At 40.3% G+C, this 15,727-nt stretch overlaps 1 long non-coding RNA gene across 1 annotated transcript; it reads left to right on the top strand.

The window, feature by feature from the left end:
- The first annotated feature begins 64 nt into the window (after window positions 1–64).
- On the top strand, window positions 65–9,120 carry LOC139358587 (uncharacterized). Its single transcript, XR_011613772.1, has 3 exons — window positions 65–141; window positions 8,290–8,483; window positions 8,569–9,120. It is a non-coding gene; the product is annotated as an uncharacterized lncRNA (long non-coding RNA).
- The last annotated feature ends 6,607 nt before the right edge of the window (window positions 9,121–15,727 follow it).

Raw genomic sequence — 15,727 nt, 5'->3', positions numbered from 1 at the left:
ATACCCTAGGGTATTTTCATGAAATTCAGTGGAGGAGAAAGTCTTTCAGAGACAGGTGGATCTGAACTGGCAAATATGTGGGTAAGGACTCTAGGCTTGAGTGTCATTGTCCAGCCATGTTTCCCATGTGTGACCTGTCAGGTAAGGAACAAAGTTCCTTGTGCTCTCAGAGGGGAGGGCTTACAGAGGTCATCTCTGGTTCCCAGGAAAGGTAATTGCACTAATCTTGGTGATGAGATAGAGTTTTTGTCTGAAGTTGTCACTGCAAACCCTAATCTACATATTTTCACAGAGAAGTCTTTAGAGGTCAGGGCACATCTTCAAGGTCACACGTTGATAAGCATGGAGATATGTCCCACTACCTTCTCCTGAGATCTCAGACAAAATTCCAAATTTCAAAAGGTCACGGAAGGCAGCTCTCAGGTGCTTTTAAAAAGTAACCCTCTTCCTGGGATACGGAACTTCCCTCTAACCATAACGGATGTTCTGAACTACAATAAACATCAGATGGATCCAGGTTTGTCTGAACTCACTGTGATTGTTTCATTCAGCTGCTGTTTCAATGTGTCTGAAGGGGTAAGTGAGAATTTAGGTGACCTGTATGTTTGGTTGGTTTTATATGAATCTTTAAGGATAGAACAGTACTGACCCTATTCCAAAATCTGTCCTTGATCCCTGATCACACTCCTTCCAGGCCAGCTCCTCCAGCACATTTCCTACCTGGAAGAAGAGGACTCTGGGCTTGCTGAGGGGAGGCCCCAGGAGCAGAACTGAATTATCAAACGGCACAGTCAACATCCTCCTCCCAGGGTGAGCCTAAAAGACTGGGGACTCCCTCATCCCTTTTCACCTCTCCATACAAAGGCACCACCCACATGTAAATCCTCACTTAGGCACCCAGAAAGAGGCTGCACCAAGAACCAACCCTGCCAGCTACTTGATCTTCCACATTCAGACTGCAGAATTGTAAGAAAATCAATATTTGTTGTGTAAGCCACCCACTCTGTGTTGTCTTCTTATGAAGACCCCAAAAGACTAATACCACACAACTCCATTAGCGCTGTCCCCTGGATGGAGAGAATCAGCCCCCTGAGGCTGGGCGTATCTCTCAGATTTCCACATAAATTAGGCAAAAATAGTAGCTCTGATATAAAAACTTGTCATGTCCCTGTTGGCCATTTTCTGGACAAGGTCTTTTAAACAAGCCCTGGGGCTTTGTCACAAAAGTTGTCTTTTATCTTTTTTTGAACATATCAAATGGACAAAGAATACCAGCTGGATGGAGACTGACCACTGGCCATCTTCTGCTGTCTCCTTAGTATGTCCACAGAAAACCACACCGACATTATTCTACGTCTTCGACTTTCTAAATTTGCACTGAATCTATAGCTAAATGAGGAGCTACATGGGGTCGGAGTTTTGTTACTCTATTCCCAGTCTTCTGCAAGTGCCAAGGGCAGAAGAGGCTTACAATGGAATTTGGCTGTCAATGCCCCCAACACATCACGTTTTAAGCTCCAAGAACTTAATAAGGGGGACTAGTGAAACACACTTGTAAATGGAAAGCCCTAAAGCACATACAACAGCTGATAGAGTGGCCACTGTGCACATGAAGGCTGAAGAGATGGATGGTAGGGTACGTTCCTCCAAGATGTGCCTGGGTGTGTGATGGTTGGATGCCTCATGCATTTTAAAATAAGGACTGGACTGAAGTATAAACAAGGGCCATATTGCGTAGGAAAACAAAAAAGGGCATCCCTGAAGAGAGTTAATTAGATTTGGTGGGTTTCAAAGGAAATTTTGTTCCAAAGTTTTTAATGTTCTAAGCTAAATATGAATCTTTTCAATAAACTGAGAATCAAAAGGAGAATAGTTAGAAGTTGAAAGAGAAAAATCTCCTGAGAGAGTAGAAGTTAAATCCACACAAAACTGTCATATGACAGAGGCAAAAATGGAGCTGATGCAGCTAGGTCATTACTCTGCAGACCTAGTTGAGACCCTTTGGTGTTTAAGGCAGGCCCAGCAGTGAAGAACTCCTTTAGATTTTGCTTCTCTGGGAAAAGTCTTATCTACAATTTATTTTACAAAAATATTTACATGGTAAAATTTCTTGATTGGCAGATTTTCGTTTGTATTTCAGTTTTTACCCCAGCAATTTGAATACAGTCATGTGTCACAATGTTTCAGTCAATGATAGACCACATATATGTTTTTGGCCACATAACATTGTAATACCATATTTTCACAAACTTTTTCCATGTTCAGATGTGTTTAGATAGACAGATACTCACCATGGTGTTTCAGTTCCTTATAGTGTTCAGTGCAGTAACATGCCGTACAGGTTAGTTGTCTGGGAACACTATGCTATTCCACATAGCCTATGTGTAGGAGGGTATTCCTTGTAGTTTTGTGCAAGTTCACCCTATGATGCTTGAACAATGATTACACTGACTAGGAACACATTTCTCAGAAATAATCTTGTCACTAAACCATACATCATCGAATATAATTCCTCTCCACTCTGAACTTCTGCTGAGAAATCTGAAATCTGCTAAATCTGCTCTTCTTTCTGTTTTTGAAAACCTTTCCTTTTAAAAATGTGATTTCAATCTATCTCAGATTTTTCTCATTGGTTTATCTTATTTAAAATTTGTAGAACTTCTTGGATGTGGGTGAATATTTGCTTCTCTAGATTTAGAAAGTTTCTTTGCTACTCTCTCTCTCTCTCTCTCCCCCACCTCCTCTCTTTTTTCCTTCATTACGCCCCCCTCTTTTTTTTTTTTTTTTTTTTTTTTTTTTTTTTTTTTTTTGAGACGGAGTCTCCCTCTGTTGCCCAGGCTGGAGTGCAGTGGCGCGATCTCGGCTCAGTGCAAGCTCCGCCTCCTGGGTTCACGCCATTCTCCTCCCTCAGCCTCCCGAGTAGCTGGGACTACAGGTGCCTGCCACCACGCCAGGGTAATTTTTTGTATTTTTAGTAGAGACTGGGTTTCACCGTGTTAGCCAACATGTTCTCGATCTCCTGACCTCGTGATCCGCCTGCCTTGGCCTCCCAAAGTGCTGGGATTACAGACGTGAGCCACGCACTCGGCCTTCCTTCACTACCCCTTTTGTTTTATATTTGTATGACTCATCAAATGCATAATTTAGTTTTCAGTGCGCTTCCTGACTCATAAGTCTTTAACTTTTTTATTTCTTTCATTTAAATTTTTCTTCTTTGTCTCTATTATTTCAAATGACCTTTCTTTGAGTTTACTGTTCTTTCTATTACTTGATCTAGTCTGGTCTAAAATCTTCTGTTAAAATTTTTGGCTGACTTATTATATGCTTCAGCATCAATATTTTTGTTTAGTCGTCTTCTAAATACTTTATCTCTATTGAAATTCTCACATTGTTCTTGATGCTGCCACTAGCTCATTGAATAGGTTTCTAACATTTACTTTAAATTTTCTGCCAGGTAATCCAGATGGTTCCTTTTCATTGATGTCAGTTTCTGGAGCTTTATGTTGTTCTTCTGTTTGGGCCATGTCCCCTGCTTCTTCATTTTCCTTGACTGTCTTTGTCGTTATCAGTTCATTATAATAAAAGAATAAAAGCCATCATACACTCTGCAAAAACTAGGCTCATAGAGATCACCCTCACCAATCAGCCCAGACAGTAATTTTGGATCTGTCAAAACTTCATAGGATTCAAACTTCTGTCTCTGTTCTTAGCAGCCCCCCAGATTTTAGATGATGCTAGATTGTGCCAGGACTCACAGGTAGGGGAGGTACAAACTACTTACTCAAGTAGCCCCTTGAAAAGTTGGACCACTGGACACAGTTTTATTTTTGAATTATAATTCATCAAAATAATAGTTCAAGCTTCTTTCAACCAGTCATTAAACATTGAAATGGTATAATTTCTTATTTGGATCTGGGGCTTATTCTTTGAACATTTAGGTCAAATTACAAATATTTAAAACTGCCTATTTGGCAAAAGGATCTGCTGCAGAATTTTTATTTTCTGTGTTACCTCTTTTTGCATTTAAATCTAAGTCAATATTAGCCATGTGTCTAGAATATAAAAAAAAGTCTTAAAGTTCCTTAATTTACTTAATTTAATGGAGTTTCCATTAAATAACCTTTATTTTTAAAATACCTGATTCCACATTGGTCAATAGTTTCCTTTTAATGTACCTCTCTCCTCTCATATTATCTATAATAGGCAAGGAGAAATGAAGACACACCATCAACAGTTTGCTTACATATGCCCTCAGCTAAATTTTTAAGTGTCACTTACTAAGTCTAATTTCATCCAATGTAACATAATTCAGATAAATTCCATAACAAGGTACACATATTTTCCAGTTCTACTACCATGTTTGTGATGGCAACAAAGCAGGTGTGCCCTCTGCAAGGAGGTCATCTGAGGTCTGAGATGAAGGGTCACACAGGTACTTTTCTGTTTTCTAGGGGTAGGGAAAACAAAGTGATAACAATCCTGAAGAGCCCTGGATCCTAACTGAAAGGTTACAGGTAGTTACCGCTGCTATTTTATGTTAACAGCTTATCAGTATAAAGCTCTGAGGGAGGCGCCTACATCGTAGGTCCCCAGGTGAGGAGGAATTGAGTCATGCTCTGCTCTCCACACTATCTACAAGATCCCAGTCCTCAGCCCAGGTTCCACTGATGCATGGCATCTAAAGGGCAGTCCCCAGGGGATGATTGGGGCACCTGCTTCCTGGGGCAGGGCACTTCCTTCTCTCAATTGTGCACTTGCTCCTTCTACAAGCTATGGAGTGATTACTAGCATTGCCATGAATTATATATGTTCTCTCCCTTAATATGGCAAAAACACATTTATTGAATCTTCAATTTCATTTTCTCTGAAGCATATTGGGTGAGCAGAAAGAAATAAATTACATTCTTATCCCCCCACACAGCCAAAGATTCCTGAAGGCAGAGCTGAAGTGATGTACTCATAGGTGGATATCTGTCCCTCAGAGGTGGCTTAGGTCTTCAAGTTTGAGCACTTCTGGAAAGCCAAGGAAACCTCCATCTCTTCCTTCCTGCTCTACAACTCACCTGAGAACAGATTTCTCATTGGAATGTCTTGTGTTTAAGGAATAAGAGTCCCTGCTTCAGGTTTGGGTGGCTGGGTGCACTTACTGCATCCAGCCTAGGGTTGGAGATAATTTCCAGAACACAACATCATCGGAGACATGACCAGCCACACTGTTTCACTTTCACAATTTCAGCTTCCTCAGAAGAAAATTAAAATTGCTGAGACTTTTTATAAGCATTGTGCCATGTCCTTTCTCTGTTTTCTTGCCTGTTCATATGTCAGACATGCCACATATATGTAATAAGGTCAGAATTCTGCCTCCAGTAACACATCACAGTTGACCTTTGATTGTGCTTTTGGTTTATGCTCCAACATGTAGATTACTAAATTAATCACCCTAATTTTAAAGTCAAAACATATCTGTATAATCTGAATGTCAATACTTTTTGAAATCTATTAAATAACTGAAATTGCAAGGAATATTACCCTATCCAAAACCTGAAGAGACAGGCAGGTCCAGAGTGGCAGTTGACACCTGCTTAACCAGAACAGAATTTGCCACAAGCTGTTGAGGCCACTTACATAGTAAGCACTATAGATGTCTGAAAGACAGACATGAGCTAGGGTAAAGATGACAGTTCCAGAGGGCCCTACTCTCCTCAGTCTGCTGGACTTTCCTTCAAGAAACTTCTAGATTTTAAAAGATATAATTCAAATACGTTTTCAATGGGTTAGAATTGAAGAGGATCATTTACTCAGGAATATATCAGGAGCCTTCTCCAAAGGATCCTAAGGAGAAGAACATTTCCAGAATCTTATCCTATGTGAAGGAAGAAAAAATATCTCCCACCCCAGATCCCTTCCTCATTTTTCCATTATTATAGAAATGACTAAAGTTATAGCTAATGGTGGTGAGATGTAAAGGAACAGTCCAGGGTCACTGAAACCACAAAGCAGACTAAAAGCCAATACTCTGCTTTTCCCCTCAAGACACCTGGTAAAGGTCACAGGCCAGATAAAGATGATCAAGTCTCTAGGTTTCCATTGTAAGAATAGTCAGTGCTTATCTGCCCCCACACAATCCATTCTCACCAGGATGATGGCTCTGGATAAAGGATAAAAGTGTGGCAATGCACAGACTCTGAGGAGAACACAGGGAAACTGAAAGACAATTGCAGAGAGTTAGACAAGGACAGTAGAGCAATCTGAAGCCTCTAGCATCACTATTTTTAAGACCAAGGTCTTTCAAATTCTTTCATTAATCTCCCCTTCTTTTAGCACGGGGTCTTTGCTGAGTTTCTAGCTGAGAAAATGAAAATAACAACTTGCATGCACTTCGTAAGTCTCCACTTGTATCCTGTTTGCTTTAGATCTGTGGGAACAGAAGCCAGATACCTGAGCCTAGTGTCAGTGTGGGAGGCACTTTGTGTTTGTCTAGACACTAATAAGAAAGGAAAATTGGTGTTATTAGAATAGTAGACAGAGATTGGCTTTAGTCTGAAATTAGCTGTACCTGCAGGTATTCTCAGATGCAACATTCAACTGCAGCAGCCCAAGGAAGAAACAAAGCACTCCAAAAACTCCTGCAAAGTTTTTGGATTCATTGTGGATTCACTGATTCAGTGCATCTGGAGCTTTAGAGAAGAGGCTCCCTCCTGTGTCATAGAATCCTTGTTTTGGGTCTCCCTGCAGAGTTCAAATGGTTTAGTAAGGCTAATCGATTGTTTCAAGAGATGGTGTCAGAAGCATATGGTGTCACTGAAGGAGCATTCTAAACTAGAACACAGCCACTTCATGCTGGTCTAGAGATGCTGGGGGGAAATGCTTTGTAAGCCCCAACAGGAAACTTCTTGCAAGTCAAGGGCCGAGCTGGAGGGGGCACTTAGGAGCCCCACAGCACAGGTTCCAGCCCCGGATCAAGTGCACAGGAGGCTTGGCAGGAGGTTTCCTCTCAGAGTTTGTGTCTTCCTTTATCAGAAAAACAAACAAACAAACAAAAACAAAATAAAACAAAAACCGTTCGACAAGTTGCTGATTTGCCTTTAAATATCATATTATATTGCAACCATGCAGATAACTTAAAGCAATGAGAACTTTTTTATTTTAATTCTAATTTTAATTTCCAGGGTACATGTGCAGGATGTGTAGGTTTGTTACATAGGTATTTGTGTGCCATGGCGGTTTGCTGCACCTATCAACCAATAACTAAGGTATTAAGCTCGGCATGCATTAGCTACTTTTCCTAAGGCTCTCCTTCCCCCAGCCTCACAAAGATATTTATAACTAGAAACCCACTTTAAAAAATAGTTGTCATTCCATGTCTTTGCTATTGAATGATAACTTTTTAAAAGTAGGTTTCTAGGATTATAAATGTCTTAATGATGAGAATATGAAAGATGGGAATGATTTTACTAATTCAATGTGTACAGAATTGTTGGAGACACCATATTTCTATGAATAAGGAACTCAGATTTCAGTATTAAGTACTTTTGCCTACATTGTGTGAGTGACAGGGCAGTGGTGGATCTCAGAGTGTGGTAGGTGCACAGACCAAGTGAGTAAGAAATCAATATATAAAGATAGGGATCTATGGATATGAGCTGAAAGTATGTAAATACTTCAAAAAATTCTAATAAATGCAGTAGGAAAGAAAACCCAAACTTATTCAAAACACAAATTACTTGGTAATTATTTTGGGAGGATTAGTTCATGAAGAAATCCAAACAATTGTTTCATCTTCTTATTCCTATTGTCCTTGAGATAAGAAAATCATCTCTAATCACACATCATGGGGCAAATCTGCAAACCAAGAGTTTTTCTATTGAAGAGCCTGGGATCCCAGGCCACCACGCAGGTGCTGGAGACAGTGTCTTGGAGCTCCCAGCAGATCTCAGAGGGACCTGCTGGAAACTCATGTGGGACACCCAGCAGTCAGTTTCTTGGAGTCACCAGTGAACTGTGCTGGTGCCTAAGGCCAGCAAGAGTCCAAAGCACCTGTTCAGTGTCATTGACAGTGATGGTCCCAGAAATCATCAAGGTGACCTCCATGCTAACCAAATGTGGGTTCACAGTGAAAAACTTGTTGTGTGGGGGCTTATGTTTCAGTAAAAGTACCTCTGTTCACAAGGAGCTTGGAAATGGAGCAGAACATGCTTTTCATCAAGCAGGATTATGATGTGGACCATCAGCATCTCACTCTTGCATGGCTGATGTGTCATTTATCCTCCCTTTCTTATCTTGGATCAGGTCTTGAGCTATGAAATGCTCTGTATCATGAATATGCAAATAACCTGAGATCCACTGAGGTAAATTCGGATATTCCTGTGCCCTGAGAGCATCACCCAACAACCACATCCCTTCTCTAGAAAAGCTACTGAGAACACAATTCCTCAGCATAGAGTGGACCTGGAGGTTTCTTTTTTTGGTGTCAGCAATTACAGGTAAATGACCACCTAGTCCCAGGGATGAGGAGGGGACTCTTTTCAGTCAAAAAGAATTTTACCCATTCCTTTGTCCTCTCCACAGGTCCCACTCCTGGATGCAGCTGGTGCTGTCTGAGGTTGACGTGAGGAAGCCTAGGGCCTCAGTGAAGTTATCTTGTATTTTTTCTGGGTTCACCATCACCAGCTATGGTATACACTGGGTGTGACAGGCTTCTGGACAAGGGCTTAAATGGATGGGATGGATCAACCCTAGCAATGCTAACACAGGCAATGCCCAAAAGTTTCAGGGCAGACTCATCATGACCAGGTACATGTCCATGAGTGCAGCCTACACGGAGCTGAGCAGCCTGAGATCTGAGGACACAGCTATGTATTACTGTGCATGTCACACAGTGTGAAAGCCCACATCCTGAGAATGTCAGAAAGCCTGAGGGAGGAGGCAGCTGTGCTGGGGCTGAGGAGATGACAGGAATTATTTGACTGAAGACTTTCTTAGAAAGTGAGGTTAAGCCATTGAAGAAAAGGAACAATAGAAATGCATATGCACTCTAATTATTTGGAGAAATTTTCCATATAATATTTATTCTGTAAGCAAAATTCAAGGAGTGGAAAACAATCAAATTAATAAAAGTTATACAGGAATTTATCTGAAGATATCAGTGTGAGCATGAGTTTTTGAATCAGTGTTGTAAATATTTTGGAACATGGCTGTGAGATCACATTTTAACTGAACATTTACCTCCATTATATAAAACATCAAGATGTTTTAAAGTTTTCCATAGTGTGCAGTTATGATTTTGGATTCATACCAGTCACACGTGATATATCTCATTCTTCCACATCCTCATTGCCATTTGGGACTATAAGTGTTGTGTATTTTAACCATTCTAATCGATTAGTAGTGGTATCTCATGGTTTAAATGCACATGTCTCTAAACAAAATTTCATATTTAATTATTTTTATATAATTGTGATGAAGTGTCTGTTTTGACTCATTTGGCTCATTTTTAATTTCATTGTTTTATTTTGATCAGTTGTAAGTTTCCTTACATACCCATTAGAAAAGTCAGTTACTACGTTAACATAAAGCCATGTAACACATATTTGAGTTGCAAGTGTATTCTCCAGGTGTGTAATTGTCTTTTCACTGCTTTATCAGTGACAGAAAAATACTCATATATATATATATACACACACACACACACATACACACACACATTTATGTGTGTGTGTGCATGCGTGTGTGTAAACTTGGATAAAATAATTTTATTTTTTCATAGATTATACTTTTGGCATCATATCTAAAAATGAATTATGAAACCAAACATAACACAAAACTCTTGTCTCTAATCTCAGGCCACAATTACAGCATAAGTGTTTAAATTTCACCTACTTTATGGGACGATTATTAACTTAAGACGTTTGGAATTTTTCTGCATGAAAAATATCTTTTTTCAAAAATGTTTATATTATTTATTTATTTATTTTGAGATGGAGTTTCACTCTTGTTGCCCAGGCTAGAGTGTAATGGCACAATCTTGGCTCACCACAACCTTCGCCTCCCAGATTCAAATGATTCTCCTGCCTTAGCCTCCTGATTAGCTGGGATTTCAGGCATGTGTCACCATGCCAACTAATTTTGTATATTTAGTAGAGGCGAGGTTTCTCCATGTTGGTCAGTCTGGTCTCCAACTCCTGACCTCAGGTGATCAGCCTGCCTCAGCCTCCCAAAGTGCTGGGATTACAGGCATGAGCCACTATTACTTATCTGTTAATATCAGTGTTGGTTCATTAATTTTTATTTTTTACTATGGAGAAAATTTGATGCTACACTATTCATTTTATTGCTGAAATCACCACAGCATTTTTAGGTACTGTGAGCTCATTTAGTTTGGATTTTGGGTCCTTACAGCACACCCCATCCCTTTGTTTTTGAACACATTCCTATTTCCTGGTCTTACAAGAAATTCCAAGCTTATTTTCTTTATTATCTTTTCTATACATAGACTCAGTTATTTCTCCAAGGATTTCTGGTTCCTGATATTAAAGAATTATATTAAAATACAAAGTTGTGATCTTGGGTGTGTGTTGTTAATGTGGTATCAGTGTTTCTGGGATCTCTTAGCTAACAGGCCTAGAAAATGTGTATGTGTATATTAACCCATGTTTACAGGCACATCTAACGTATTTATGTAGCTTACCTTCTGTAGCTTTATTACATCAAACTGTAGAAAACACTGGTATCTACAATCTACTATGATGCCACATGGATGTTTCTAGCCTTCCGTCCTCACCTGGCTGTAACCCCCAATTGCAAAGTGAGGAACCCCCCTCCCACCACATGTCATTAATTTAATTTGTTGTCCAATTTCAGAATATGTGCCTAGTGGTATTAGAATTGCTAACTTGTACCCCTGTTGGAAGTATGTTTATTGACTAGAGAACAGTGTTTAAGTGCAGTTTGTTTATACTTTAGATTGACAGAACACCCTCTCTTCCAACATTATCCAGGTGAGAAACTTTATGTGCCACCCTCTTCAGTGAGGTTATTTCAAATACGCTGTGTGCCTTTTATTTGACATTCTGTAAAAGACAAAACTGTAGATCGCATAAATATGTGAGGATTTTTTTAGAAATTTAGAGACAGGGTATGCATTCAGAGAAACTGGCACAGTTTACAAACAGTGAAACTTTTTATTGATCTGCAGTAGTGAACACATGACACAATTTGTTAACTCTCGCGATTTTATGATGTAACATGTGAATCTAAATATATACAACTTACAGAATTATTTAGCACATCACGAACCCCAGGATAAAATGCACAGTGTATAAAAGTAAAATATCTAATGATCTTACACACTGTGGGCATGGAATTGCGTGAGATGCAGGCAACAATGAATGAAGTAACTTTCCCCATTTGTATATAAGACATTTACATACACAATATACCTTTCTTTTATCAGGTTCATGTGCAACCAAGTTTTCCTCCTGACAAGCAAGTAATCCAGAGGATTCGCATCTTCCCTTGACTGAGAAAGATTTCCCTCAATGTTCAGCACAGCCTAGGCACATACTGTCTTTTAATGGGCATTTAGCATCAGACAATACACACACCTGTCTCATACAAACAAACACATCCTCATGTTGACTCTTCCCTCAGACAAGCACATCTGTCCTCATGTGAACTCTTCCCCCTCAGATAAGCACACATGTCCCTACATTAATTTTCTCCTCAGACAAGCACATATATCTGAAACTGAACACTTGTGTGGCAAAATGAGCTCAGGATAGAGGTAATTATGGCTCCAGCTCTGACAATTTGTAGATTTGCATTTTAAAATTCTAACTGAAGGCTTTGCTTTATTGTAGAGGGCAGTGGTTTACAGCTCTAATCGCACAGCCTACAGGCAGGAGTCCATTTCCTCTGGGCAAGGTTTATTTTTATTTGTTTACTGTACTTACTTGTTGATAAACATTGATACTATAAAGATATCCTAACAGGGTCCACATGAGAGAAAAAGAAAGAGTAATGGGGAGATCAACCCTGAACATCCAGTCCCAGGAATCCTTTGTCCCTGCACTCTCTGGAACCCAGAGATTTAGATGGGATGAGCCCTGCTGAGCAGCACACACGTGTTCCCAGGGAGAAAGACATGTAAATGAGGACCCTCCCCTGCTAATGAAAAGCAGCTCTTCACCTGTTCCTGCAGGTCCTGGTGATGACCTCCCCCGCCCCACCCCCGCATACCTGTGCCCTTCCTTACCATGTGGTCTGGGCTGATCTGGGCTTCTCTTGGCATTACTCTCAATATTCAGGTTACCCGTGGATCAGGCTAAGCTGTGGCTGCTCCACCTGGGGCTCTTCTCAGTCTGTTGCCTTTGTGTTTGCAGAGGTCCTCTGTGAAGTTAACTGGTGGAGTCAGACGGAGAAATACTACAGAGGAAGAACTCTCAGAGTTTTCTGCAAAGCCTCTGGATTCACTTTCACTGAAATCAGCATAAGCTTGGTCCAGTGGGCTTCCTGACAGGGGTTAGCGTGGGGGAAAATATTAGTATTTCAAGTGGAAGTTCTCGATTAGACTCTCTTTGAGTACAAAGAAGATTAGCAGTCCTCGGAGACACTCATTTCAGAAGATTATCTTTTAAGATGATTAACCTAAGAGCCCGGGACAAGTCCGTGTAGTTCTGTGAGGAACACAGTGAGGAGACATTTGTGTGAGCTCAGGCACAAACCTGCAGGGAGACAGGAGGAGACTGCATGCTAGATGCTGTTCAGAAGCACCAGGGGACACTCAGAACCATCAGGGGACACTCAGGTCACCAGGGTGCACTCAGAACCACCTGGAAGCTCTCAAGACCCCAAGGGTTGGTCAGTACCACCGGGGGTGCTCAGGACACCAAGGGGCACTCAGAACCACCAGGGGATGCTCAAGACACCAGCAGGTGCTCAGGACACAGGGCGGGGGGCAGGGGCTAAGAACTGCTAGGAGAGATCGAGACCATCCTGGCTAACACGTTGAAACCACGTCTCTACTAAAAAAATACAAAAAAACTAGCGGGCGAGGTGGCGGGCGCCTGTAGTTCCAGCTCCTCGGGAGGCTGAGGCAGGAGAATGGCATGAATCCGGGAGGCAGAGCTTGCAGTGGGCTGAGATCTGGCCACTGCACTCCAGCCTGGGCCACAGAGCGAGACTCCGTCTCAAAAAAAAAAAAACAAACAAACAAACAAAAAAAAAAAAAACAAAAAAACCGCTAGGAGGGCTCAGAACCACAAGGGAGCACTCTTGACACCAGACGAATGTCAGGACACTAGGGTGCGCTCAGAAACACCTGGTGTTACTCAAGACACGAAGATGCGCTCAAAACCACCAAGGGGGGTTCAGGACACCAGGATGTGCTCAGAACTGCCAGGGGGCGGGGGCTCTCAGGAACACCAGAGGGTGCTCAGGACGCAAGGGGGAACTCAGGACAGCAGGATGCACTCAGAACGACCAGCGGGGGCACAGGACACCAGGGGAAACTCAGGACATTAGGGAGTGCTCAGAACCACCAGCGGACACTCAGGACACCAGGGGGCTCAGAACCGCTAGGCTGTGCTCAGAACCACTAGGGTGGGCTCAGAACCACCAGGGGGTGCTCAGGACCACAGGGGCTGTTCAGGACACTAGGAGACACTCAGAAAAAACAGGGCCACTCGGGACACCAGGGGGCTCTCAGAACCATCAGGGGGAGCTCAAGGCACCAGGGGATTCAGAACCAATAGGGTGTGCTCAGAACCACCAGGGGGCGCTCAGGACAGCACAGGGAGCTCAGGACACTAGGGGACACTAATAACCCTGAGGGGAAGCTCAGGACTACAGGACAGTTCCTTTTGGATCTTGCCACTAACCTGTTGGGAGTTTTCCTGCTTGTTTTGTGGTTTTGAGAATCACTGGTAGATTCTTCTCAAGTATAAAGCTCTGCTTTCTTGTATTATGTCATGTTTTGGGTTTGGATGCTACGCTACCTGAATTACATTGTACTGTGAGAGGAGCCATTCTTGGTGTGTGCAATAGTGAATGAAAGGTGCAGTGTTAGGGGTGGCTTTGAAAGCTACCTTAGGGCTGTATCAGGGCAGTTTACAGGAAATGGCCATTACTATAAAAGTCTACTCATCTCTTTGTGCATTTGCATAAAAATTGTAGTTTATGCACTAAAATCTGCATGCTTTCTTGGCCCTTTTTCTTAAATGGCTCCATTCTAAGGCCAGGAATCTAATCAAGCTGTGTTTCAAAGACCACCAGTCAATTTAAGTCTGGTTAATGAACTACTTTGTTTTAAAAAGTACATCTAATTCTTTAGAGTCAGCTTTAAATTTTACATTGCTTTACAAATATTAATTTTGTAGATTTAGTCCCATAATTATCTTCAGTAATTTAAAATCTTAAAGTCATGTCATGTTAAATTAAGTAATCCTAGGTTTCTCCCTGTGAAGTAGGCTTACTAAGAATTAGAATAGTAAGAGAATATAGTAAGTTTTGGGTGACATGTATAAAGAAAGATGAGGATATGTTTTTTGTTTTTGTTTTCCAGTTTACAGGGCGTTTGTACTGGTTTTAAGATAACAATCACTGTTTACATCTAACCCTTTTTTAAAAACACCTGCTGAGTTTTAATTGATATTCTATAGCTAGGTTTTCAATTTAAAATCTCAGTATCTTTGTATTGTGCATGTGTGCTTAGATGTGCTAATATATATGTATATATATTTTGTTATGTGTTGTGACTACAAGGTACAAAATTGGTTTTAAAACAAATAACTATTTCTAAATCAAGTGAGCTCCAGTGCATTTGAAGTATATGTGACTTTAATATTCAATAAATAAGTTGGCTTTAAAATTATTGGTAAAAAATTTAGAGATATTTTGACAATTGTCAGCATATCTTATTGTTTGTTTGTTTGTTTTAGATGGAGTCTCACTGTGTTGCCAAGCTGGAGTGCAGTGGTGTGATCTCAGCTCACTACAACTTCCACCTCCTGGGTTCAAGCAATTCTCTTGTCTCAGCCTCCTGAGTAACTGGGATTACAGGAGCATGCCACCACACCCAGCTAATTTTTGTATTTTTAGTGGATATGGGTTTTCACCATATTGCCAGGATACTCTCGATCTCTTGACCTCGTGATCCACCCACCTTGGCTTCCCAATTTATCAAGTGATTTTATATTTAAAATCACAGCTAGATATTATATAATGTCAAAAATTTTATGAATATTATAAAATTATAAACCTAGTTAAAACCAGAATGATCTTTGTAAGTTGACAAATGAGACGGTTAATATTGCTGTTTTAATAAAAAACAGGTAAATAGTTATTAGAAAAACAATCATTTATTTAATCATAAGGTTTTTACTTAGGTAAACACCTGAAATTCATGTGTTATAACATGGTTAACAGGGAAAACATCCTTAAAGGATGAGTGTTACAGTTTTCATAAATAATCTAGGTAAGCTAGATTATATAAAGTAAATTAGGGAAATGAAATAAAATTAACCTTTTAAATAAACTTGTTCTATAATTTAAAAATCTAAAGTTTAATTAAATAATAGGTATTGACTAAATATTTAGGTCATTACTAATTTTTTAAAATATATACACTATAAGAAGATATTTTTTAAAAACATATACAATAAGAAAATATTTTTCTAAAAACTTTGTTATTATAAAAACAATTTCTTTAATTCAAGGTTTAATTGTAAAT

Source organism: Macaca nemestrina, chromosome 15, assembly GCF_043159975.1.
Source record: "Macaca nemestrina isolate mMacNem1 chromosome 15, mMacNem.hap1, whole genome shotgun sequence".
Lineage (NCBI taxonomy): Eukaryota > Metazoa > Chordata > Mammalia > Primates > Cercopithecidae > Macaca > Macaca nemestrina.
This window is presented reverse-complemented; position numbering and strand designations above follow the sequence as displayed.